A 25,424-nucleotide genomic window follows, 5' to 3' on the forward strand; every position below is an offset into this window, starting at 1 on the left:
ATGTATAACACCAAGAAGGAGCCCTAATGTAAGCTATCAGCATTAGGCATCAGCAATGACATGTCAACACAGGTTTATCAACTGTAATAAATGTACCATTCTGGAAAGTCAGGTTGATAATGGGAGAAGTTCTGCATGTGTAGGGATGGGAAGTATATGGGAAATCTCTGTAACTTCCTCTCAATTTTGCCATAAATCTAAAACTACTCCAAAACAAATAAAGTGTAGTTTAAAAATTAAGGTTAAAATATCTGTGGCAAATATAACCTTTTCCACCAGTGCTTTAGTGGTCCATATTTACCTATTTAGTGAAAAAGTACCCTTGGCCATCAACCCTAACCTTCAGAGATATTCTGCCTTACATACCCTCTGCTCCTTCCAATACTGCTCCGCCCCTCACAAGCAGCTCACCCTCATATATGACATCAGTTGACTAAGTCCAAAGACAGGGGGAAAATTAAATAGAAACAACAGATGGAGAAGACAGGTAGTGACTAAGAAGATAAATAATCCCTGCAGAAAAATTCCCGAGAGAGAGTAGAGAGGAGGAAACAATTCTAAGATGCTCTGAACTTGTCTACATAATGCAAAAATCACATGAAATTAAATTGTCCTTAAAATACAAAACATGATCTTACAAGCATTTCTTTTCTTTAAAAAATGTCTTTGCTGAACACAATTTCAAAGCTTGACCCTGATAATGTGTTGACAATGTGTCCTTCAATCACAGCAAAATGATTTTTCAATAGTAAACCATAAATACTACACTTTTCAACAGAAAGATACATCTAGAAGTGTGTGTGTCAAAGTGCCAAAGACCTAGCTCTCAGAATAAACTTTTGGATAAAACAGCAAAGATTAAATTTTGATAATTTATTATGTGTAAGAAAGATGTACACTTGTATCTTCTGGGTATTCTTAATCTCAGATATCAGAAACATGCTATGAGCTACCAAGTTGAGCAGGAGTTCAAGGAGATCTTGAAGCAGTCACACAGAAAAGACAGTGGGGGTGCTTGTTTGCCTGTTCGCTGGCTTGCTCCGTTTACCTATGAGGCGGTCAGGCCGAGCACTGGAAGCCCCAAACACCTGAGTCATTTGGAAGAGGTTCAGGACACCAGGGGCAAAAACAGGGACCCATGAGATAGGCTTAAAAGTGGTTCTGGCAGGAGCCATGACCATCACCATACCACCACCACCTGAGCAAAAATCAGCCTTCTGTATCTCAAGTTTCAAGGGAGGCACAAAGTCTGGAGCTTCAACAGCAATCCACCTCAGTTTAGGAAATTCCAATTAAGCATCAACAAAGTACTAGGGTAAAGATGCAGGGAGACACCAAAAAGACCTTGGTCTCCCATATCACAGTCTGGGGAAGCCTGAGTGGGGACAGCCCCATGGAAAGCCAACTTCCTCATGGAGAGAAACTAACTTGCCAACACTGACTTGCCAACCCCCTAAGCAGGCCACTGTGGAAGAATCTTTTAGACTCAGGCAGGTCCTCCACTAACTACCTTTAACTGACATCTGATGACAACCTCACAAGACCCTGAGCAAGAACCACCTGAATGGCAGACCCACAGAAACCATGAGATAATAAACGATTACTGCAGTTTGCAGCCACTAAATTTTTGACACGTTACAAAGTAACAGAGAATTAATGCATCCAGATTTTACATAGGAGGCTCAGAGAGGCTAGCTCACCTCCTGTCATAGGAGCAAGCACTTAAGTCACATCTGGAAGGCAGTTTCTAGGCTTCAGATTCAATTTCCTTGTCATTAAGTGACACCGCTTCTCAAGTAAAATAATTTATAATACCATAAGAATGATCATTCCTATATGATCACATGATTGGCACTAACACACCAGGCTTTCCACAGCACAGAGATACAGCGCCATGTCTCCGTAAACTCAACAGACATGACAGGACCTGCAATATAATTGAACTTGTGACTCTCCAAGAATCCCATGGACAGGGGAGCCTGGAGGGATAGAGTCCAATGGGTTGCAAAGATTCGGACACCACTGAAGCAACTGTGCACACACATGGTATTTGGGGGGGGTTACTATCTTCCAAAAGAACTGTTTTTTTTTTTTCCAAGGTACAGATTTTTTGAATAAAAATCTAACATATTTATAGAATTTTAACACTAAACAATTAATTATTGATATTGAGAATATTTATACACTCATATACACTTGTATATGAATATATATACAATCTTAATCACAATATGCATTTGTATAATTTTAAACAGAATTCATATATCACACTAAGAAAAGCTCAACTGCTCGTTTTTTTTTTAAGGATTTGATTTTGTGCTTTCGGTCTCCAACTTTTAACATCACACAAACATTGTAAAATGTATTATCAAAATGCTCACGATGGTGAAATCTTAAGTCCCAATGCACCAAATGGCTACTATCTTGCAAGGCATAGTGGCTGGCTCTTAGCCTGTCTACCGCCGGAGGAGGTGAACAGAACATTTCACTGTTACAACCGCATCTGCAAGCAATGTTCCTTTGCACAGCTGCGCCTTTTGACTTGCATGATCTTACAAGACAGACAGGACAGGTATACCACCACCCCCATTTTCCAAAGATGATGGGGCTTAGGAAAGTCTAAGTAACTCAAATAAGGACACATAGTTATTAAAAGAAATTGCAAGAATTCAACCTACAATTTTTTAGCTCCATATCCTAGACTTTTCTTCTGCCTCATGTTTTAGCCAGTGGTTCTCTGCCTTGAATGTCTAGGGCACTCTGAAAATTACCAGTACCTGGACATCATCCCCCAGAAATTCTGACTTAATTGCTTTGGTCTGTTTTAGTCATCTAATATATTAAAAACTGGCTTCCCAGGTGATGCTAGCAGTAAAGAACTCACCTGCCAATGCAGGTAGATGTAACAGACTAGGATTTGATCCCTGGGTTGGGAAGATTCCCTGGAGGAGGCCATAGCAACCCACTCCAGAATTTTTTCCTGGAGAATCTCAGGGACAGAAGAGTGTGGCAGGCTATGGTCCATAGGGTTGCAAAGAGTCTGACATGATTGAAGCAGCTCAGCACACACACATACACATATAATAAACCAGTGGTGATCAATTCACAGAAAGTTTATGCCATGAAGGGAGAAATTGTGGGTATCTCTCCATGGAAGCTAAAATATCCTTATCCCCTAAGACAAAAAAACTTTGCAACAAATAAAGCAGAACATGTCCAGTAATCATGAATGGATGTGAGAGTTAGACCATAAAGAAGGCTGAGCATCAAAGAATTGATGCTTTCGAACTGTGGTACTGGAGAAGATTTTTGAGAGTTCCTTGGACAGTAAGTCTGACACTGTTTCCACTGTTTCTCTGTCTATTTCCCATGAAGTGATGGGACCAGATGCCATGATCTACTGTGGTGCTGGAGAAGACTCTTGAGAGTCCCTTGGACTGCAAGGAGATCCAACCAGTCCATTCTGAAGGAGATCAGCCCTGGGATTTCTTTGGAAGGAATGATGCTAAAGCTGAAACTCCAGTACTTTGGCCACCTCATGCGAAGAGTTGACTCATTGGAAAAGACCCTGATGCTGGGAGGGATTGGGGGCAGGAGAAGGGGACAACAGAGGATGAGATGGCTGGATGGCATCACCGACTCAATGGATGTGAGTCTGAGTGGACTCTGGGAGTTGGTGATGGACAGGGAGGCCTGGCGTGCTGCGATTCATGGGGTCGCAAAGAGTCGGACACAACTGAGCGACTGAACTGGACGGTAAGAAGATCAAACTAGTCAGTCCTCAAGGAAATCAACTCCGACTATTCATTGGAAAGGCTGATGCTGAAGCTGAAGCTCCATTACTTTGGCTCTTTGATGCAAAGAGCCAAATCACTGGAAAAGACCTTGATGCTGGGAAAGGTTGAAGGCAGGAGGAGAAGGGGAGAACAGAGGATGATATGGTTGTTTGGCATCACAGACTCGATGGATATGAGTTTGAGCAAAGTCCAGGAGACAGTGAAGGGCAGGGAAGCCTGGCATGCTGCAGTCCATGGGGTCACAAAGAGTCAGACACAATGACTGAACAATTCCATGTAAGCTAAAATATCCTTATCCCCTAAGACAAAGAAATCCGGCAACAAATAAAGCAGAACAAGAAGAGATGGGAAAGTCAAAACCATTCCACAGCTTTCATGGAGCCAAGGAATATTTTATTCCCCTTATCCCACTCCCTGAACCTCACCATTCTATACCTTAACTCCACTGCAAGTTTTAACTCAAATTATCATCTCTTCCATGAACCCTTCCGGATCACATCAAATAAAGAAACCTCTTGTTTTGCATCCATCTTACCCTGAACTCTACCTCTAAACAGCATATAGTGCACAAGGCATTTATTTACACATACATTTCACTTACTGGATTCTTTTATTCTCTTAAGGAGCTCCTTAAGGGTAGGGTCCCTATCTTATTCAGCTTTTCCATCTAATACATTTTGTTTATCCAGAGCCTTGAAGACAGAAGATATTAAAAAGCTGAATGGTATGATTTTTTTAATGTTTAGTTTGGTTATTTTCCCCTTGGCCTCCTAGTAGACACTCTTATGAAATTTTTCAACTTAAATAAAAGAAAGGGGACATGCCCCCCATACAACTGGATTAGAGAATAATGTATGCAAAAAGGCCAAATATGGTAAGAACAAGACAATGGTGGAACTCTAGCCCAAGAAAGAATAGGATGAATGGGATAAAATGAGATACTCAAAGTAAGATCAATTATGATTTTTTTTTTTTAAGGGAGGATTAGACCTGCCTCTTGAGAAACCTGTATGCAGGTCAGGAAACAACAGAACTGGACATGGAACAACGGACTGGTTCTAAATAGGAAAAGGAGTACATCAAGGCTGTATATTGTCACCCTGCTTATTTAACTTATATGCAGAGTACATCATGAAAAACACTGGGCTGGAAGAAGCATAAGCTGGAATCAAGACTGCTGGGAGAAATATCAATAACCTCAGATATGCAGATGACACCACCCTACTGGCAGAAAGTGAAGAGGAACTAAAAAGCCTCTTGATGAAAGTGAGAGAGGAGAGTGAAAAAGTTGGATTAAAGCTCAACATTCAGAAAACGAAGATCATGGCATCTGGTCCCATCACTTCATAGGAAATAGATGTGGAAACAGTGTCAGACTTTATTTTTTGGGGCTCCAAAATCACTGCAGATGGTGACTGCAGCCATGAAATTAAAAGACGCTTACTCCTTGGAAGGAAAGTTATGACCAACCTAGATAGCATATTCAGAAGCAGAGACATTACTTTTCCAACAAAGGTCCATCTAGTCAAGGCTATGTTTTTTCCAGTAGTCATATATGGATGTGAGAGTTGGACTGTGAAGAAAGCTGAGTGCCAAAGCATTGATGCTTTTGAACTGTGGTGTTGGAGAAGACTCTTGAGAGTCCCTTGGACTGCAAGGAGATCCAACCAGTCCATTCTAAAGGAGATCAGCCCTGGGTGTTCATTGGAAGGACTGATGCTAAAGCTGAAACTCCAGTACTTTGGCCACCTGATGTGAAGAGTTGACTCATTGGAAAAGACTATGATGCTGGGAGGGATTGGGGGCAGGAGGAGAAGGGGATGACAGAGGATGAGATGGCTGGATGGCATCGCCAACTCAATGGACCTGAATTTGAGTGAACTCCGGGAGTTGGTGATGGACAGGGAGGCCTGGCGTGCTGCAATTCATGGGGTCACAAAGAGTCGGACACGACTAAGCAATTGAACTGAACTGAGGCAAACAAAGGGACAACGTGATTTTTCATTCCCAAGAAAGTGTGACAAAGAACAGTGATTGCTGGCAACTGTATTTTCAACAGAGCTTTTAAAATTCTGGACTAAAGACCAGTGAAGCCAGAAGCTCTAAGGAGAAACCCAGGCCTGTCGACTCTCTCCTCACTCCCCTTCTCCTGTTCACCCCTTCACCCAGGGCAGTTCAATGTCTAGCCCATCACTCCAACCAATGACTTCTAACAGGCACTTTACAATCTTCATTGTATTTGATGATTTGTAGATTTAAATTTTAACTGCATTCGACTTTGTGAAACTCTGCCCTGAATCTTGAAAAGTTTTGCTTTTTCTTTTCTCCTAGCCTATCCAGTCACTCTCCTCTAGCATCCTTGTATCTTTCTTTCTCTTGGTTTGTCCCTAACTTGGTTTATCCTCTAAAACTTACATTCAGCCCTTTCTTCTCTTTCCATGCAGTTCCTCTGAGCATTTTCATCCTTACCATGCTTTCAACTACTCTCCATAAGGCAAGCACTCAGAACCTGTATCTCCAGCCTCTCTCCAGCTCTCATGATGCTCCAGGATCCTATATCCAGTTGCCTTTGAGATGCCTCCAACACACCAATGATATGCCCCACAACACAGTTAACACAATGTCTTCAAACCTGAACTTCCTCCTCAGAACTGCTTCCTCTGCTCTGATCCCTCCACAACCCAGAAACCTGGCAGTCATTCTAGCTGCTCACTTTCCCATTCCCTTTACATTCAAACAATCCCAAAGACCAGCCAATTCTCCATCTTCCTAAATATTTTCCTAAACATTCTCACTTTTGAGCATCACCATGACTTCTGCCTTTGTCTGTGCTCAAAACCTCATATTATCCACACTAATCACACTGTCCATTCTGGCTCCCAATCTTAACACATCCCCATCACACAACACCCCAAGCTACCCAGCACTCTACACTCCTGGTGATCTTCCACTCAGAGTTCTTCAGAGCTCATTACAAGGCATGGGATAGCAAATGCACCCAGGGTTAGCTTTCCACTTGCATCTCCTTTCACTCCTGACTTTGCCCTTCAGACTCTAATAGAATGACCCACGTACAGTTCCAGAACACACAATGCTCTCACAATCCACGTGACTATTCATGCTATTAGCTCCACCTGGAAATGCTCTGAGCTGCTTGTCACCCTGCCCAACTCTACTCAGGTTTCAAGACCTAGCTCAAAAAAAAAAAAAAAAAAAAGACCTAGCTCAAATACAACCACAGCTAGAGCCCTTCTCTGGCACTGCCATCAGACAGCAAGCGCTTCTGCTAGGCATGCTTTGCATGTGTACCTATCTCCACTAGAGCACGTTTCACACAGTTTCATCTGTTGGTCAAGATGTCTACTGTCCTACTAGACTATAAGCTTCTTGGTCAAGGAAAGTGACTTTTCAACTTTATATCCTCAGCACTAGTTCAAGGCACACAGCATACTGAGAATAAAAAAAAGAAAAAAGAAAGAAGAAAAGAAATTAATGAACTACAGACCAATGACAGGACAAGATCAACTGGACTTTGAAGTCAAGTGAAGTGACAGTCGCTCAGTTGTGTCCGACTCTTTGCAACCCCATGGACTATACAGTCCATGGAATTCTCCAGGCCAGAATACTGGAGTGTGTAACCTTTCACTTCTCCAGGAGATATTCCCAACCCAGGGATCAAACCCAGGTCTTCCATACTGCAGGTGGATTCTTTACCAGCTGAGCAACAAGGGAAGCCCCAATAGGACTTTAAGCATTAAAAAAAAAAAAAAAATCCTGATCTTAAGAAAGTACAGACATTATTAAGTCGCACACATTTTTAAAAAATAGAAATATATAGTTATTCATGAATTATGAAGGTGACAAAGAAAAAAAATTGTCATTGGACTAAGCAGGCAATAAGGAGCTAACTGTCTCCAATGGAGCAGCTGACAAAAGATTAACAGAAAGGTCAGAGATAAAGGTGGTTCTTTCTTTGAGTCAAGCAATTCATCAACTTGAGTCCAGAGACTGAGCAAAGGACTGGCACCTTCCTCTCTCAGTTCCCACTCTTCTCCTTTGTCAGGATTCTCTATACCCCTTTCTCCATCCCACTAAGGCCCAGCTTCCAAAGGTAATTCCCTTCAGCTGGAGCCATAAGCCTAGATATAAGAGGGGGAGTCTTTGTTCTCATGGCCAGGACCTAAAGGAATGAAAAGGAACTGCTCTTTACTGAGGAACCTATTCTGTACCAGTTATTGTGTTAAGAACACTAAATCTCACAGTAATAAGTAATGACCCCATTTTACAGATGAGGAATGTGTGTCCAAGGTCACACAGCTAAGCAATGACAGAGCTGGCCCAAGAACCTAGTAATGACAGCCTCCACGGTATTTCTACACCCCTGACCACCTCAAAATGGAGAGGGATGTGGTCCAGACATTCTATGTTGGAACTCAGAATACATTATTCTCCAAAACATTATCGTAAGTGTATGTTAGAGTCTTGCTGTTGTTTAATAACTCAGTCATATCTGACTGTTTGTGATCCATGGACTGTAGCCCACCAGGCTCCTCCATCCAAGGGGTTTTCCACACAAAAATACTGGAGTGGAGTGCCATTTCCTTCTCCAGGGGATTTTCTCAACCCAGAGATTCCACGGATTCTGCTTGGCAGGCAGATTCTTCATCAGTGAGCTGCCATGGAAGCCCCCAGGTTTAGAGTCTACAGTATCACAAACATATATTGGCACACAATGAGTTAACAAAGTTTTGGGATCCTGGCTTGGAAATCTACATACTCTTATTTTATCCTGTAAGGACACTGTTCAAAATGACAAAAGTGGTCTTGAAATCTTATTTGGGGAATACCAGGGGTTCTTCAGTGAGGCTTTTTCTTAAGAATATTTTCTTCCACAAAAAAAAAAAAAAAAATCAGTAAGGATAGAAACCATTTTGCCTTGTTAACTTGTAAGAACAATGACACCAGAAGACACCTGTGGGAAATGTGCTTATCTGACCAGGTGCTCATTGACAGTGTGCTGTCATTTGAATAAAACATCATACTAAACCCTTCAGACTAGAGCTTATGATAGAAATACCACAGACTATAGCAGTACAGCTGATATGCCTGTAATCTACTGACAAAACGTAGTCCTTAGCAAAGTGAAAGCAGATGTCTGGTCTGAAATCAGATGTCTGGGGACTTGTCTCTCTCTCGGCTTCCAGAGCAACATTAGCTACACTAAATACACAGCTTAGCTGTATGTTAAAACCTACAACTTGGCAGAATCATGACAGTTTGGACGTGAAGCATCAGCATTTTTATTGTAATTCTTATAAACCAAAGACATTTCTGAAATAGAAATCCTAACTTTAAGCTAAATGTGGAAGTATGTCTTTCTCCCTTTGGAAACAGTGTCAGAGCTTTTTAAAACACCTGGTGGACACCTTTCCCCTTTACTTTTCAAGCTGACATTCTTTCCTCAGGGCTGTGGAGTGATCTGATAGGGAGAATCAGGTGTTGCTCCTTGTCCCAGAAATTTGAGGACCAGAGAGAACAGGTACTACCTGTGAAAATATAAATACCTGGAGAGCTTAGCACCCTTAGGAAAGTAAGGACCAGACTGCTTTCTATAATCACAAGCAAGATCAAAAGAAAGTTTTGTGACCAGATAGAGAAACAGGGAGGGAAGTCAACAGTATCTGTATGCCAGGCACTGTTTTTATACTTCCTTTTTAATATACTCACTGTTGTGTTTTGATACACAAAGAGTTAAGGGGCAAAGAAGTTTCCTATCTCCTGAGAAACCTATATGCAGTTCAGGAAGGCACAATTAGAATCAGAAATGGAACAAGAGACTGGTTCAAAATTGGGAAAGGCTGTATATTGTCACCCCACTTATTTAACATATGCAGAGTACATTATGCGAATGTATAATGGATGAAGCACAAACTGGAATCAAGATTGCTTGGAGGAATATCAACAATCTCAGATATGCAGATGATACCATTCTAATGGCAGAAAGCAAAGAGGAATTAAAGAGCCCCTTGATAAGAGTAAAAGAAGAGAGTGAAAAAGCTGGTTTAAAACTCAACATTCAAAAAACTAAGATCATAGCATCTGGTCCCATCACTTCATGGCACATAGATGTGGAAAGAGTAGAAACAGTGGCAGATTTTATTTGCTTGGGCTCCAAAATCACTGCAGATGGTGACTGCAGCCAGACACAAAATTAAATAACACTTGCTCCTTAGAAGAAAAGCTATGACAAACCTAGACAGCATATTAAAAAGCAAAGACATAATTTTGCCCACAAAGGTCCATATAACCAAAGCTATCGCTTTTTCCAGTAGTCATGTATGGATGTGAGGGTTGGACCATAAAGAAAGCTAAGTGCCGAAAAATTGATGCTTTCAAACTGTGGTGCTGGAGAAGACTCTTGAGAGTCTCTTGGACAGCAAGGAGATCAAACCAGGTAACCCTAAAGGAAATCAACCCTGAATATCCATTGGAAGGACTGATGCTAAAGCTGAAGCTCCAATACACTTTGGCCACCTGACACGAATAGCTGGCTCATTGGGAACGTCAGCTGGGAAAGATTGCTGGGAAAAGACTGAGGGCAAGAGAAGGGTGTGGCAGAGGATCAGATGGTTAGATAACATCACTGATACAATGGACATGAGTTTGAGCAAACTCTGGGAGATAGTAAAGGACAGAGAAGCCTGGCGTGCTGCAGTCCATGGGGTCACAAAGAGTCGGACACAACTTGGCAACTGAACAACAGCAGCAGCAGCAGAACTAATACATTCAGCAATAAGAATCAAGATTCACATCCATGTCTAATAGACTATAAAAAGCATGCTATTTTTACACAGGATTTGGAATGGAACAAAGAGCGGTGGTAAACAGCCAAGAATATAGAAGTAAAAGGCAGAAACTCAGAATTGTATCAAGCAGCAGTCATCTGACACTGATTGAGATTAACTTGCTATTGCAACATCCCTAAGATGGTACAGAACAATCCAAATGAATTTTCTGGCCAACCCATTCCTTTTCTATTCTTGCAAGATTTAAGTAACTTTGTTTTAACCTTATATAATCTTTGTAACCCAAAAAAAAGACATTTTCTTTCATGTCCATGTAAAAAATGAGGTTATAGAAATTCCTTGGTGGTCCAGTGGTTAGGACTCGGTGCTGCCATTGCCACAGGCCTGGTTTCAATCCCTGGTTGGGGAATTAAGATCCTGCAAGTTGCACACAGGCGCAAAAAAAAAAAAAAAAAAAAGACGACATATACACACCACTTTATGGGCTTCCCTTGTGCCTCAGATGGTAAAGAATCTACCTGCATACGGGAGATTCAGGTTTGATCCCACAGTTTAGAAGATCCCCTGGAGAAGGAAATGGCTACCCACTCCAGTATTTCTGCCTGGAGAATTCCATATACAGAGGAGTTTAGCAGGCTACAGTCCATGGGCATGCAAGTCAGACATGACTGAGTGACTAAGCACAGCACAGCACATGTAAAGTCACAGAAAACTGGTAAAAGGTCTGACCCCAATGGTCGTCTTCAACATACTTTGCTCATTCCTCCCATCCTACTCACATCAAAGTGCTCAGCACTTTGATAAAAAAGATAAATATCTATTGAATCAATAAATGAACCTATCACAAATACACAACTATTTTCTATTTTTTCATAAAGGAAATTAAGGGGCCATCCACCACTTGAGCACAAACAAATAAGAAGGCAGGTTCAGGACACAGGATACCAATGTCAAAACGTCATGGAGGACCATTCTAGTTTTCCTGTGTAAGCATCCAAGAATGTGACTTACAAACTCCTTGCTTGTGGCTAACATGAATTTTAACTAATTCAAAACATTTCTTTACATAGGACATCAGGGACGCATAAGGTGTTTCCACACTTCTGAGAACAGTTGTGTTTAATTTCACCAATTTGAGGGGAGGAAGGAGTGGTGGATTCAGGAAGGAATGGAAAAGTCCCAGAGAAGAATTTTTTAAAGAGCCCACCCTGAAAATCACAGCAAACTTTCAGAAAGGTCAATGTGCTGTTTGGCAACTTTTCAGTAGTGAAGAGAATGCTGGGGGGTGGGGGGATGGGTATCAAAGTGAAAGTCAAGAGAAAAAGGCCCAGTCTGGTCACTTTTCCCTCCCAAAATACCTTTCTGTATAAGCTCGAGAGAAGATCCGAAAGGAACGTCAACACTTGTGATGCTTCTGTTTACTTTATGCTTTGGAGTTCTAAACGTAAAGATCCTTGGAGTTTCGTGTTAATTATCACGGAGAGCCATGATGCTTTAATTTTACAGTCTCAGAGATTAGTCAAGTGAGCTAAAGGGACTGAAACAGACAACTACAGAACAACCACAAGACAGACAACCATAGAGAGGTTAAGGGTAATCGCAGTTTTCTGCCAGGTGAAGTGGCTAAAGGGGACGCATGCCAGCTGTCAAACTCCCAGGTAACTCTACAGATTCCGAAAAATCTGAAATAAGCTCTTTGAGCTTGGAGCCTGTGACCCTTGAAGGTGCCTCTCAGGTTCCTGCTGAAAAGGTAGAATTTGGCCCCAAGATCCCGCAAGGGCAGTTCTGGATCTAGTCCTTCTCTTCCTGGCTCGCTCTCTCTCAGCATAAAGTCCTAGATGCTTCCACCCTTAATCATTCCTTACTTACCCTTTCTCCCTTTCTTCCTCGGTGAGAAGGGGTAAGTGGTTATTTTGTGCCCTCGCCCAATTTGGCCAAAACCCTAAAAGTAGAAATGACAAACACGTGTTTTAAAACCCTGACGTTCAAGCCTCAGGAACTCCCACCACCTGCCCAACACGTCCAGACACGTTCCAGCGTCTCCACAGCGCTTCCTCACAGCCAGACTCTGGGCCCGAGCTGTCCCCTCTGTTCGGGGGTACAAGAGAGGGCGCGATATGGGGCGCCCGCCCGGCGGGGAACGGCTGGCCGGCTCAGGGCCTGGCGTAGCTCTTTCCCGGCTCGGGTTTCCTACCCGAGTTAACGGAAGGAGGAAGGGGCCGAGGGGGCCGGGTCCGCTGCCCCGCGGAGCCTCAGATAAACACGCGCACGCACACATGCCCGCGATCACGGCCAAGGACTCGCGGCCAAGCAGCCCTCCGCCTCCCAGCAAAGCCCTTCCCCTCTGGGGCTAACTCCCCGGGAAGGGTCCTAAGCCCTTGGGACCACCAAGTGGCGGCGGCAGCAGCGCGCCTGCCCACCCCTGCCAACCTCACAGCCCCCCACTCGCCTCCCGGCGCCCGCCCTCCGCACCCGCTGCGCCGCTCAGCCCAAGGGACTTCCCCGCGCGGACCCCGCCCTCCGCCGGCGGCAAGCTCCGCCCCCGCCCCCAGCGAGCGGGAGCCACGCGAAGCTCCGCCCCCGGCGGTAAAGCTGCACTTCCGAATGCCTGCGCGGGTGAAGCCCAAAACCCGGCCTGGATCTTCAGCGGACCAAAAATAACTCCTGCTTAGCGCTAGCTCTGAGCTCTGCACTGTACTATCCGCTACTGCTGCTGCTGCTAAGTCGCTTCAGTCGTGTCCGACTCTGTGCGACCCCATAGACGGCAGCCCATGGGGTCGCTAAGAGTCGGACACGACTGAGCAGCTTCAATATCCGTTGAGAGGGAGACAAAGAGTTGAAAATGTATGAAACTGTGGCTCCATCCTCTCCCCTTGTTTACAGGCGAGGAAACCGAGACCCCAGCAGTTGCTTTGAGTGCACAGCTGCGGGGACAAACTATCTTATGGGGACACTCCCCTCTGGAAGCCTCATTATGGCGTTGTTTCTACTAAAGTGGGCACAGGAAAAGGAATGATCCAGAACAAGTGGTTTACTTTGGAGAAACTGGAATTTCATACCTAAGCTTTTGCCATCAAATGACAAACTCTAACCTGGGTTATTAAAACCTTCAAAGAAAGTGGAACTTGCAATTACGTTTTCCATTTATTCTCTTCCTGGATACTGACAAGCTGATCTGTGCAAATCATTCAATATAAATCAAAGGACAAGACACTGGTACTTTGGGTTCAAAACTAATTCTAAAGATTTAAAAACCTACTCAGAGACTTAGATGAACCTGATAGCTAGAACTTCGAGAATCTCCTGAGTCTTCCCAGGTGGCTCAGAGATTTAAGAATCCAACTGCCAGTGCAGGAGACACGGGTTCAGTCTTTGGGTAGGGAAAAGCCCCTGGAGAAGGAAGGGGGCAACCCACTCCAGTATTCCTGCCTGGGAAGTCCCGTGGACAGAGGAGCTTGGCGGGCTAACAGTCCATAGGGCCACAAAGAGTTGGACACCACTCAGCAACTAAGCAACAACCACAAATTAAGTAGATGGAGTTCCTGGCAACCAGGAGCTGACAGTCTGAAATGGAATGTATGTGAACAAACAAGACAAGTATGTGTGGTTTTTATTATAATGGCATGTAATTAAACATACAAAAAGTTGCTAAGTCTGACCTGTCACTAAGAGTCATCAAATGTACTTAAGAAACTGAAGCGATGGTACCCATGAACCTGTTTGCAGGGCAGGAATAGAGACGCAGACATAGAGAACAGCCTTGTGGACAAGGAGGAAGGCAAGGGTGGATGAACTGAGAATGTAGCACTGACACATGTACACTACCATGTGTAAATCAGATAGCTAGTGAGCCTCTGTATAGCACAGGGAGCTCAGCTAGGTGCTCTGTGATCACCTAGAGGGATGGTGTGGGGGTTAGGGTAGATGTGGGGTTGGAGGGAGGCTCAAGAGATTAGGGATATACATATATACTTACTTGGCTGATTTGCACTGTCATCTGGCAGAAATCAACACAACATTGTAAAGCAAATATCCTCCAATTAAAAATATATTTAAAAATAAAATATGAATACAAATTCTAAAAAAGAAGCTGAGGTAATCTGAAAAGGTTATGGTATACTGTTTGACTCCAACTATCTGACACTCTGGAAAAGGCAAAACAATGGAGACAGTCAAATGATCTGTGGTTGACAAAGGTTATGATGGAAGAAGGTACGAATAGGCAGAGCACAGAGGATGTTTAGGGCAGTGAAAATATTCTGTATGATATCAAGGTGATGCATGTCCTCATATATTAGTCAAACCCCATGGAATGGATAACACCAAGAGTGAACCTGTTGTAAACTGCAGACTGGGTGATAGTGAGTGTCTTTGTGGGTTCCTCAGCTGTAACAAATGTCCATTTGGGTGCTGAGATGTTGATAGTTGAGGAGGCTGTGCACGTGTGGGGTCTCTGTAGTTTCTGCTTTATTTTGCTATGAACATAAAACTGGTCTTTAAAAAAGAAATAGACTTTTAAAGAAAAAGAAGATGGGGTGAAGCCTCAGAACATCCCATATTCTTCAAATTCATTGGTTAAATTCCAAACTGGATATTTGACTTCCTGTGTGGAGTTGCCTTCCATTCAGCATTAATGTCATCAGGAAGAAAATGAATCATGTATTCCTAAGGTACAAAATTAAACTGTGGTTAGAGAGCATGTCTAATGCACAAGGAGATATTTAAGCAAAGTTAACTTGAAATAAAGTTTATAAATTCTGTGAATATATTTATATTTCAAATCTATTCCTATTCATGCGTGCATGTGTGCTAAATAGCTTCAGTCATGTCCAGCTCTGTGTGACCCTATGGACCGTAGCCTGCTCCAGGCAAGAATACTGGAGTAGTATGCCATACCCTCCTCCAGGGGATCTTCGTATGGCTGACATCTCTTATGTCTTCTGCATTGGCTGGCAAGTTCTTTACTGCTAGCACCACCTGGGAAGCTCATTCCTATTCATACATACTTACAATTAGTAAGCAAATAGTGCAAGATATCATAGAATAAATGTTTTTGAAATTCTCTCTTTACATTCTTAAAAATGAGGACTTTAAAGAGCTTTTGTTTGTGCTGGTTACATATGTCCCTACTTACTGTATTAAAAATTAACATAGAAAATGTAGATATATGGTTATTAACTCATTTTTAAGATAATAAACCCATTTTGTTTACCCCAAAGAATATTTTTTAATGGAGACTACCTTAAAAAAAAATAGTGAGAAAAATGGGTTTCTTCACGTTTTTTGCAAGTCGGTTTACTCTCTGTCATGACAGAGCTGGAAGCTCACTTTAATTCTGCATTCAGTCTGTTGTGATATGTTGTAATAGCTAAGATATGGAGAAAACTGGCCCTCAATCAAACTCCTGGTTGAAAAAGGAAGGACCTTGCAAATCCCGTAGAAGGGTCTCAAAAAACTCCAAGGGTCCTCAGACCTCACTTTGAAAATTGCTGCTAGATAGCATTTTGCATTTCATTGACTTGAATACCATGCATTCCCACACCAGAGTTTACTAATACTTGAAATTATAGCCCTTCACTTATTCCACATTAAAACTCTAACTTGACAGCTAACGTCAAACCCATCCAATTTCTGAAAGTTTTTTCAAGGCTTTTACTATAGCAACTCTGATGAAATTGATATTCTTTTTGTGTACATATAAAAACATTTGAGATTTCATTTATATCCTTCATTACAAATATTTTTGGGAAATTTTTAATATAAATTGTGCCATTTGGAAAAATGAAACCTTGGTATATGGTTATTAACCAATTTAGGTATACTTATAGTGAACAATGCACATCTTTTACATAAGTAATATAAAAGTGAGCTTAAAATAAAAATAAAATAGGCAATTACAGTTTTATTTATTACCTAAATAAATACTAGGTTCTAAAGTTATTGCCTTGGAATAAAACTTTATATGTATAAACTTTCATTTTTACTACAAATGAAATAACTTAAGTCATCCATTGTGGATTTTTAATACAATTTCCAACTAAAAGGCACCTGGGCCACTCTGAAGAGTGCCTGACTTCAGCTCTGGGGAGGATACATACATAAATGTCGTGTGATACAAACAAAGGAATCCATTCATCATAAATAAGTGTGTCACAAGGTGACTGAAACCAAAACCAAAGGGTCTCTTTGGCTAAAGATGGGACAATCAAAAAAAGTAATAAATACTGTTGTTTGAAACACATTTAATCATGCTTCAAAGGAGGGAGACAAAAATAAACAAACAAAAAAATTCACTAGACCCTATTTCAAGTAACTAGGGCACACACCGCTTATTCTAAAATTGTCAATTAAAAGAATTAGAACTTTCACTGTCTTTCTTGATTTAATTGTAATTCAGAAAACCAAACTGTTGTTGAGGGTAAGTTGTTTTTTTACAATATATGAAAGAAATTTCCAGAATTGGAAGGACCTAACAATGTTGTCTGCAGAGGCCTTACAAATAGCTGAGAAAAGAAGAGAAGCTAAAGGCAAAGGAGAAAAGGAAAGATATACCCATTCGAATGCAGAGTTCCAAAGAATAGCAAGGAGAGATAAGAAAGCCTTCCTCAGTGATCAATGGAAAGAAATAGAGGAAAACAATAGAATGGGAAAGACTATAGATCTCTTCAAGAAAATTAGAGATACCAAGGGAACATTTCATGCAAAGATGGGCACAATAAAGGACAGAAATGGAATGGACCTAACAGAAGCAGCAGATATAAAGAAGATGTGGCAAGAACACAGAAGAACTATACAAAAAAGATATTCATGACCCAGATAATACGATGGTGTGATCACTCACCTAGAGCCAGACAATCTGGAATGTGAAGTGAAGTGGGCCTTAGGAAGCATCACTACAAACAAAGCTAGTGGAAGTGATGGAATTCCAGTTAAGCTATTTCAAATCCTAAAAGATGATGCTGTGAAAGTGCCGCACTCAGTATGCCAGCAAATTTGGAAAACTCAGCAGTGGCCACAGGACTGGAAAAGGTCAGTTTTCATTCTAATTCCAAAGACAATGCCAGAGAATGTTCAAACTACCACACAATTGCACTCATCTCACACACTAGCAAAGCAATGCTCAAAACTCTCTAAGCCAGGCTTCAGCAGTATGTGAACTGTGAACTTCCAGATGTTCAAGATGGATTTAGAAGACGCAGAGGAACCAGAGATCAAATTGCCAACATCTGTTGGATCACAGAAAAAGCAAGAGAGTTCCAGAAAAACATCTACTTCTGCTTTATTGATTACGCCAAAGCCTTTGACTGTGTGGATCACAACAAACTGTGGGAAATTCTTCAGGAGATGGGAACACCAGACCACTTTACCTGCCTCCTGAGAAATCTGTACGCAGGTCAAGAAACAACAGTAAGAACTGGACATGGAACAACAGGGTGGTTCCAAATCGGGAATGGAGTATGTCAATGCTGTATATTGCCACCCTGCTCATTTAACTTATATGCAGTGTGAATGTGAAAGTGAAAGTGAAAGTGAAGTCACTCAGTCGTGTCCGACTCTTTGCGACCCTGTGGACTGTAGCCCACCAGGCTCCTCCGTCCATGGGATTCTCCAGACAAGAATATTGGAGTGGGTTGCCATTTCCTTCTCCAGTGGATCTTCCCAACTCAGGGATCAAGCCCAGGTCTCCCGCATTGCAGGCAGACGCTTTAACTTCTGTGCCACCAGGGAGGCCTGTATATGCAGAGTATATGTATATGCAGAGTACATCCCTGTATATGCAGAGTACATCATGCTAAATGCCAGGCTGGATGAAGCACAAGCTGGAATCAAGATTGCCGGGAGAAATATCAATAACCTCAGATATGCAGATGACACCACCCTTACGGCAGAAAGCAAAGAAGTAAAGAGCCTCTTGATGAAAATAAAAGGGGAGAGTGAAAAAGTTGGCTTAAAACTCAGCATTCAGAAAACTAAGATCATGGCATCCAGTCCCATCACTTCATGGCAAATAGGTGGGGAAACAATGGAAACGGTGAGAGACTTTATTTTGGGGGGCTCCAAAATCACTGCAGATGGTGACTGCAGGCAAGAAATTAAAAGACCCTTGCTCCTTGGAAGAAAAGCTATGACAAACCTAGACAGCATATTAAAAAGCAGAGATATCATTTTGCCAACAAACGTCCATATAGTCAAAGCTATTGTTTATCAATTAGTCATGTATGGATGTGAGAATTTGACTATAAAGAAAGCTGAGCGCTGAAGAATTGATGCTTTTGAACTGTGGTGTTGGAGAAGACTCTTGAGAGTCCCTTGGACTGCAAGGAGATCCAACCAGTCAATCCTAAAGAAAATCAGTCTTGAATATTCATTGGAAGGACTGATGATGAAGCTGAAACTCCAATACTTTGGCCACCTGATGCAAAGAGCTGACTCATTGGAAAAGACCCTGATGCTGGGAAGGATTGAAGGCGGGAGGAGAAGGGGATGACAGAGGATGAGATGGCTGGATGGCATCACCGAATTGATAGACATGAGTTTGAGTAAACTCTGGGAGTTGGTGATGGACAGGGAAGCCTGGCATGCTTCAGTCCATGGGGTCGCAAAGAGTCAAACATGACTGAGTGACTGAACTGAACAATCCTTCGTGAAACAAATGATTCAGGCAACAATCATCAATGGATAGTCCAACGTATTAGAAATAAATCTCATATCTGAATTATTTAAAACAATATCAATTTCAAAAATCAAAGCAAGCGGACAAAATAAAAATAAAGGTGCTTATATGATGTTAATGTGCTATAATACTCAATTTCAAGGTGCTTTTATACACACTCAACAATTCAACGGGAGTCAACGGAAAATAAAATTTTCTACATCTAGAATATTTGTTACAAAACAAAGATCAAGATCGTCAGGGCAGTTTATGTTTTCTGTACTTTTGTTTATTTGTTTTGAGAATGATAACTGAAACATTCATTTTTTAGTCATCTTCATTGGGTGTTTAGTGTTAATTTTCTCTTCTTGATTTTTTTCTATTATGAGGTAGAGATCGTTGTTATATGTTATTCAAATATATACTCTTTGTATTTTTTTGTCTTTTTATTAATAAATTAATTTGCTTATTTAATTTTTAGCTGCACCGGGTCTTGGTTGCTGCATACATGGTTTCTCTGGTTTTAGCAAGCAGGGGCTGATTCTTTGAGGTGTACAGGCTTCTCATTGTAATAGCTTCTCTTGTGGCTTGCAGGCTCCAGCACGCCTGGGTTCAGTAGTTGTGGTGCATGGGCTTAGTTGTTCCTTGGCATGTGTTATCCTCCCACACCAGGGATCAAACCCATTTCCCCCTGTATTGACAGGTGGATTCTTAACCACTGGTCCATCAGGGAAACCCCACATTTTTCCTCTTTATTTTTACAGAAAACCTCTGAAACTTTTAGAATAATCCTGTTAGTAAAAAATGATACACTGCTTATTATTATGGTCACTCATCATTATCTAAAAACCCGTAAATACAATAAAAAATTCATAATAATTTATGATTCCTGGAATTCCTGTTTTTTCTTAATCATAAAATTATCTGTTGGGAATTTGAAATCACTGTAAAAATGTGAATGCACAGCCTGATGGCCTTATTAACAAAGTCTTTTTTTTTTTTTCAATGATGTAGACCTTAATCAAAATTTTTTTCTCTCTTCAACTTGTATATCCAAACCTTGTCATTGTAGGCACTCTGATGGAGGGACATCTTGACATATACTTAAACAACCTGAGAATGTTCAGCCTTTAGAAGAAAATGGCTTAGGAGAGAACAGACTGCCTTAAGAAACAGCGATTTCCTGTCAAGGAAAAAGGCTGGACAACCATTTATGGGGGATATTATTAAAGGAACTCTTAAAAGTTTGTGATTCTTTCTGACTCTGTTATCTCATTTTATTCTCTCCATGAGATACATAGGATAAGTGTTAAAATTGTCATTTATGGTTAAGAATAATGAAATTCAGAGAGTTATGTTGGTTAGGATACTTGGTAAATTATAAAAGCAACTTGACCTAGCCTAAGCAAAACTGAAGGACAGTATAAGACAGAGTGCTATTTCTGAGAACCCAAGGCTGTATATTGTCACCCTGCTTGTTTAACTTCTCTGCAGAGTACATCATGCGAAATGCTGGGCTGGATAAATCACAAGCTAGAATCAAGAATGCTGCAAGAAATACCAGTGACCTCAGATATGCAGATGATACCACAATAATGGTAGAGGAACTAAAGAGCCTCTTGATAAGAGTGAAAGAGGAGAATGAAAAAGCTGGCTTAAAACTCAACATTCAAAAAACTATTTACTTCATGGTAAATAGACGGGGAAAAAATGGGAACAGTGAAAGACTTTATTTTCTTGGACTTGAAAATCACTGCAGACAGGGACTGCAGCCATGAAACTAAAAGATTTTTGCTCTTTGGAAGAAAAGCTATGACAAACCTAGACAGCATGTTAAAAAGCAGAGACATCACTTTACTGACAAAGATCCTTATAATCAAAGCCATGGTTTTTCCAATAGTCACGTACAGATGTGAGAGTTGGACCATAAGGAAGGCAGAGCACTGAAGAATTGATGCTTTTGAACTGCAATGCCAGAGAAGACTCTTGAGAGTCCCTTGGAGAGCAAGGAGAGCAAACCAGTCAATCCTAAAGGAAATCAACCTAAAAAATCATTGGAAGCACTGATGCTGAAGCTGACATTACAGGGTTACCTGATGCAAAGAGCCGACTCATTGGAAAAGACCCTAATGCTGGGAAAGATTGAGGGCAGGAAGAGAAGGGGGTGACAGAGAACGAGGTGATTAGATGGCATCACCAACTCAATGGACGTGAGTTTGAGCAAGCTCTGGGAGTGTTGAAGGTCAGGGAAGCCTGGCGTGCTGCAGTCCATGGGGTCACAAAGAGTCAAACATGACCTGGCAACTAAACAACGAGGGTAGTATAATGCAGCTAGGGACCAAAGCCAACAGAACTTTCTCTATGTCTCAACTCTGAGTCTCTGTATAAATTGCTTTGTTCTCTTTTTCTACAGATATATTTTCTGTGCCTCCCAGCCACATGGTAGGTAGAAATTCCACGGCTCCCTAGTTTACATCTCTGTCATTCAAGAGAACAGCCCAGAATGACTGACTGCCTCAATTATTTTGAACTTTATGGTACCAATTCATCACATTGTTCTCCCTTCTGATTCCTGTGCCAATTGATAAATAACGACAGTAAAACTGGATTGGATAATGTGACTTGAACTTGGGGCACAGATGGAGTTTTCTACAGCTTTCCTTTCAATTGAACTCACTTGATAAAAGGCAGATCCTCTTGTCTGAAACTTTGAATTTGAAACAAGTGATACAAACAATTTGGATTTTTTTCTATAACTGTGGCACCAATGACCCTAGCATCTAGTTCTCTGTGACAGTAGTTCCAGCAGCAGCTTCCAATATCTGGTGTTACAGTGATGACTACAGGCCAATGACAGCAGTTACATGTTACCCAGATTCTTTCTGCAGCATGACTTTGACTGTCCTGCTATGGTCTCCTTTAGTTGTTGCTCATTTTTTCCCAAGCCCAGTTTTTCAGGTCTTCTCAGGGATTCTGTGAACATTCCTAAATTCTCTCAATAATTATTTTTTATTTTCAAATATCCCAGAGTCGTTTGGTGTTGTTTACAACTAAGAACTTGCCTGTATTACAATCAGCTATACCGATTGATCAAACTCGTGTAGAGGAAACCTGATTGTCAGAGATCCACCCCATCAATGACAAGACCAATTCCCAGGAAAGAAAGGATGACCAAATACCCCCAAATAAGCATCTTTTGGCATAAATATTCAGTGAGTTGTTAAGGACGATAGAGGAGATTAATATCAGGAACCTAAAAAAAAAAAGTCTTAGCAATCACCATTTAGTTCATTCTTTTATCCCCGTTACCCTTGACTTATAAATTAATAATTAGTAGGGGAAACTAGGGTTTTTGAATAGAAAGACCAACATAAGCAATTTTAGAGTCTCAACAGTTTACTCTTCCACCAAACTTAGAAAACAATTTATAAGAAGAGGCTGAATTCAATTCGACAACTTAATTCTTTCAAACTAACTTGTCACTTAATTAAACTTTGTGTGCATCAACCCACTCCAGTGTTCTTGCCTGGAGAATCCCAGGGATGGCGGAGCCTGGTGGGCTGCCATCTACGGGGTCGCACAGAGTTGGACACGACTGAAGCAACTTAGCAGCAGCAGCAGTGCTAAGTCACTTTAGTCATGTCAGACTTTGCGACCCTATGGACTGTAGCCCACCAGGCTCCTCTGTTCCTGGGCAAGAATATTGGAGTGGGTTGCCATGCCCTCTTCCAGGGGGTCTTCCCAACCCAGGGATCTAACCAGTATCTCTTAGGTCTCCTGCATTGGCAGCAGCTTCTTTATCACTAGTACCACCTGGGAAGCCCCACTTAAACTTTATTGTTTCTTTAAACTGTGTAAGCATAGCCTAAACTCTACTATGGGAATAAAGAAATGAATTACTGTTTAAACACAAGTTTAATTGAAAATTGTGTTTAAAGTATTCTAATACTTTCCATCATGTAATATAAAATAAAACTGTGTGGTCTATTTATTTTTAGTGACCTATTTGATTTCTGTGAGGGAGATAATTTTTGAAATTGAGCAAAATTAAAAAGAAAGGGAAATAATGATTTGAATTATCAGCCCCAAATAAGATTTATTATTTGTATTTTCCTTATACATAACTAAGATTACATTAAAAATTCAAAATATGAAACAAAGATTATTGAGCATGAATAATTAAAATTAATTAGAGTCTTAAACTGAGAACTCCTAGACTTCCGAGGATGTGGAGACTATTAGAAGTCTGTAAAGATTTCTCCTCTTCTTCCATTAGGAATGGCAGAAACAGATCATAAGAGTTAATGTTTAAATGCTTAAGAATGTGGGTTTCAATATTTTTGGAAACACCAAGCAATCCTTTCTAAATGAATGACAAGTCATTGTGTACTTGCAATACAGACTGGCTTTTTTGTGGTAATAAACCACGTAATATCTGTTTGAGAGATAAGCTATGAGAGAATTGTGAAAGAAACAGGAAATATAATAGTAATCAAGTGTAGATTCTTGAGACAGCAATTGTATAAACTTCAGTGTTGAGAACTGATACATTTTACTCTTCACTTCATGGTTGGGAAGTGTCTGTAATTCAGCTTCCAAATAAGAGAGACAAAGAGGTGTACTACACTCCTATGAAATTGTATTATGTTGGAACTGAAAGTGATCTTCGTGTATTAGTTAGCCAATGCTGAATAACAAGCCATCTTAAAACTCACTAGCTCAAAACAACAAACATATATGTTTGTTAATCTCTGTGGATTAGCTGGGGGTTGATGATCTAGTGTGGGCTCAACTGAGCTAATTCCATTCCATGTGTTTCTCATTCTCCTTGGATCACAGACAAAATAATAATAGTGTTTTTTAAAAAGTGCCACTTGAAGTCTTACTGTGCACCAGATTTTGTGCTAGAAACACTTAAAAGTGTTACCTCTTTTACTCTTCATAAAAACATTGTGAAGGAAGTTGGATTTTCCCCACTCTTTTTTGGTTCTACAGTTCTTCCAGACTACTTTGTAGCAATTTTAGGGCCTAAAGCATTGCCCTCCACTGAAACCCAAAGATCTATGAGGAGCTTCAAGCCCTGACTAGACTCCCAGTAGACTCATCAAAGCTTAACCTAGCCTTGACCCTGGAGTCTCCATCAGTGAAAACTCCCAGAATGCTCTAGCTGCCTCTCAACCTGTCTCTGTTAAAGAAACTTAGTAAGTTGACTTTCAGCCCTAGTAGCAAATTGCCTTCTATTCTACCAGAATATCCACCTCAACAGAGTGGACACAGACTTGGTGAAGGCATACTATGTAGGAGGGAAAGTGTGAGAAGGTTGTTAACTGCTCAGGGAGAAAAAAATAACCCACTATGAAGTAGATACTTTTTTTTTTTAATTTTACAGATAAGGGAACTAAAAAGAAGCTTTTTTAAGGTCATGAAATTAATGTATGATGGACTAGGAATACACAAATAGGTCTGCCTGACATCAAACTTCTTGTTCTTAACCACTCTGCTTTCTTATGCCTCATGAAATACATTGCTCCATTTTCAAATAGCCCTAACAACTAAAAAGTTGCTCTTTTATATTCAGTGAAATTATTTTCCCTGTAACTTTAAGTTATAGATCTTAATTTGGCCCTTGAACACAGACTCATGCTGTTTTTCAGGCACTTTTACTGTATCATCTAATTTAAATAATACAGTAGAAGTGCCTGAAAAACAGCATGTGTTCAATAAAAATTAATTTAAATCATCCCCACAGTAGACATAACAGTCATTGGTAAAATACTCATTGAGGCAGGGCCAGCACTAATTGTAGTCTCACACAGTTTGCATTTGTTCAGTTTATTCAGAAAGCTATAAGAAAATAATAACCTCCAGATATTTATATATTTAACTCAGATAAACAGACAAACTGTTTCTACAACTTTTCCTTAATTACTAGCAGAGTGACCTTGTCCAAAAGAGAAATGACTCCTAGATTTGATAAGCAACAGACAATTAGAATGCTTTGGCAGAGTGGAGAGGGAAGAAGGTGAAATGACATTAAATAATGCTTCTTAAAATTAATAAATGTTTATCTGATTAATAGGTAAATATGCAATATTGACTTTCTTTATAAATGTTGACTTTATTAGTGGAAAAAATGGAATTTGTTCAAAGGTAAAACATAGCTTACGT

The 25,424-nt window shown here is 40.9% G+C and overlaps 1 protein-coding gene across 3 annotated transcripts in view; it reads right to left on the reverse strand.

The window, feature by feature from the left end:
* The window catches only part of IMMP2L (inner mitochondrial membrane peptidase subunit 2), a 956,056-nt gene extending 942,914 nt beyond the window's left edge, over positions 1-13,142 (reverse strand). For 2 of the 3 annotated variants that reach the window (XM_027539553.1, XM_027539554.1), the window contains exons 1-2: positions 12,798-12,819; positions 12,473-12,545 (exon numbers count right to left, since the gene is read on the reverse strand). The gene's annotated coding sequence lies outside the window, so the exon portion shown is untranslated. Of the gene's footprint in view, positions 1-12,472; positions 12,546-12,797; positions 12,820-13,075 lie in introns of those variants that run through there. The other variant, XM_027539552.1, reaches the window with a different exon arrangement.
* Positions 13,143-25,424: the final 12,282 nt, after the last annotated feature.

Source organism: Bos indicus x Bos taurus, chromosome 4 (assembly GCF_003369695.1).
Source record: "Bos indicus x Bos taurus breed Angus x Brahman F1 hybrid chromosome 4, Bos_hybrid_MaternalHap_v2.0, whole genome shotgun sequence".
NCBI lineage: Eukaryota > Metazoa > Chordata > Mammalia > Artiodactyla > Bovidae > Bos > Bos indicus x Bos taurus.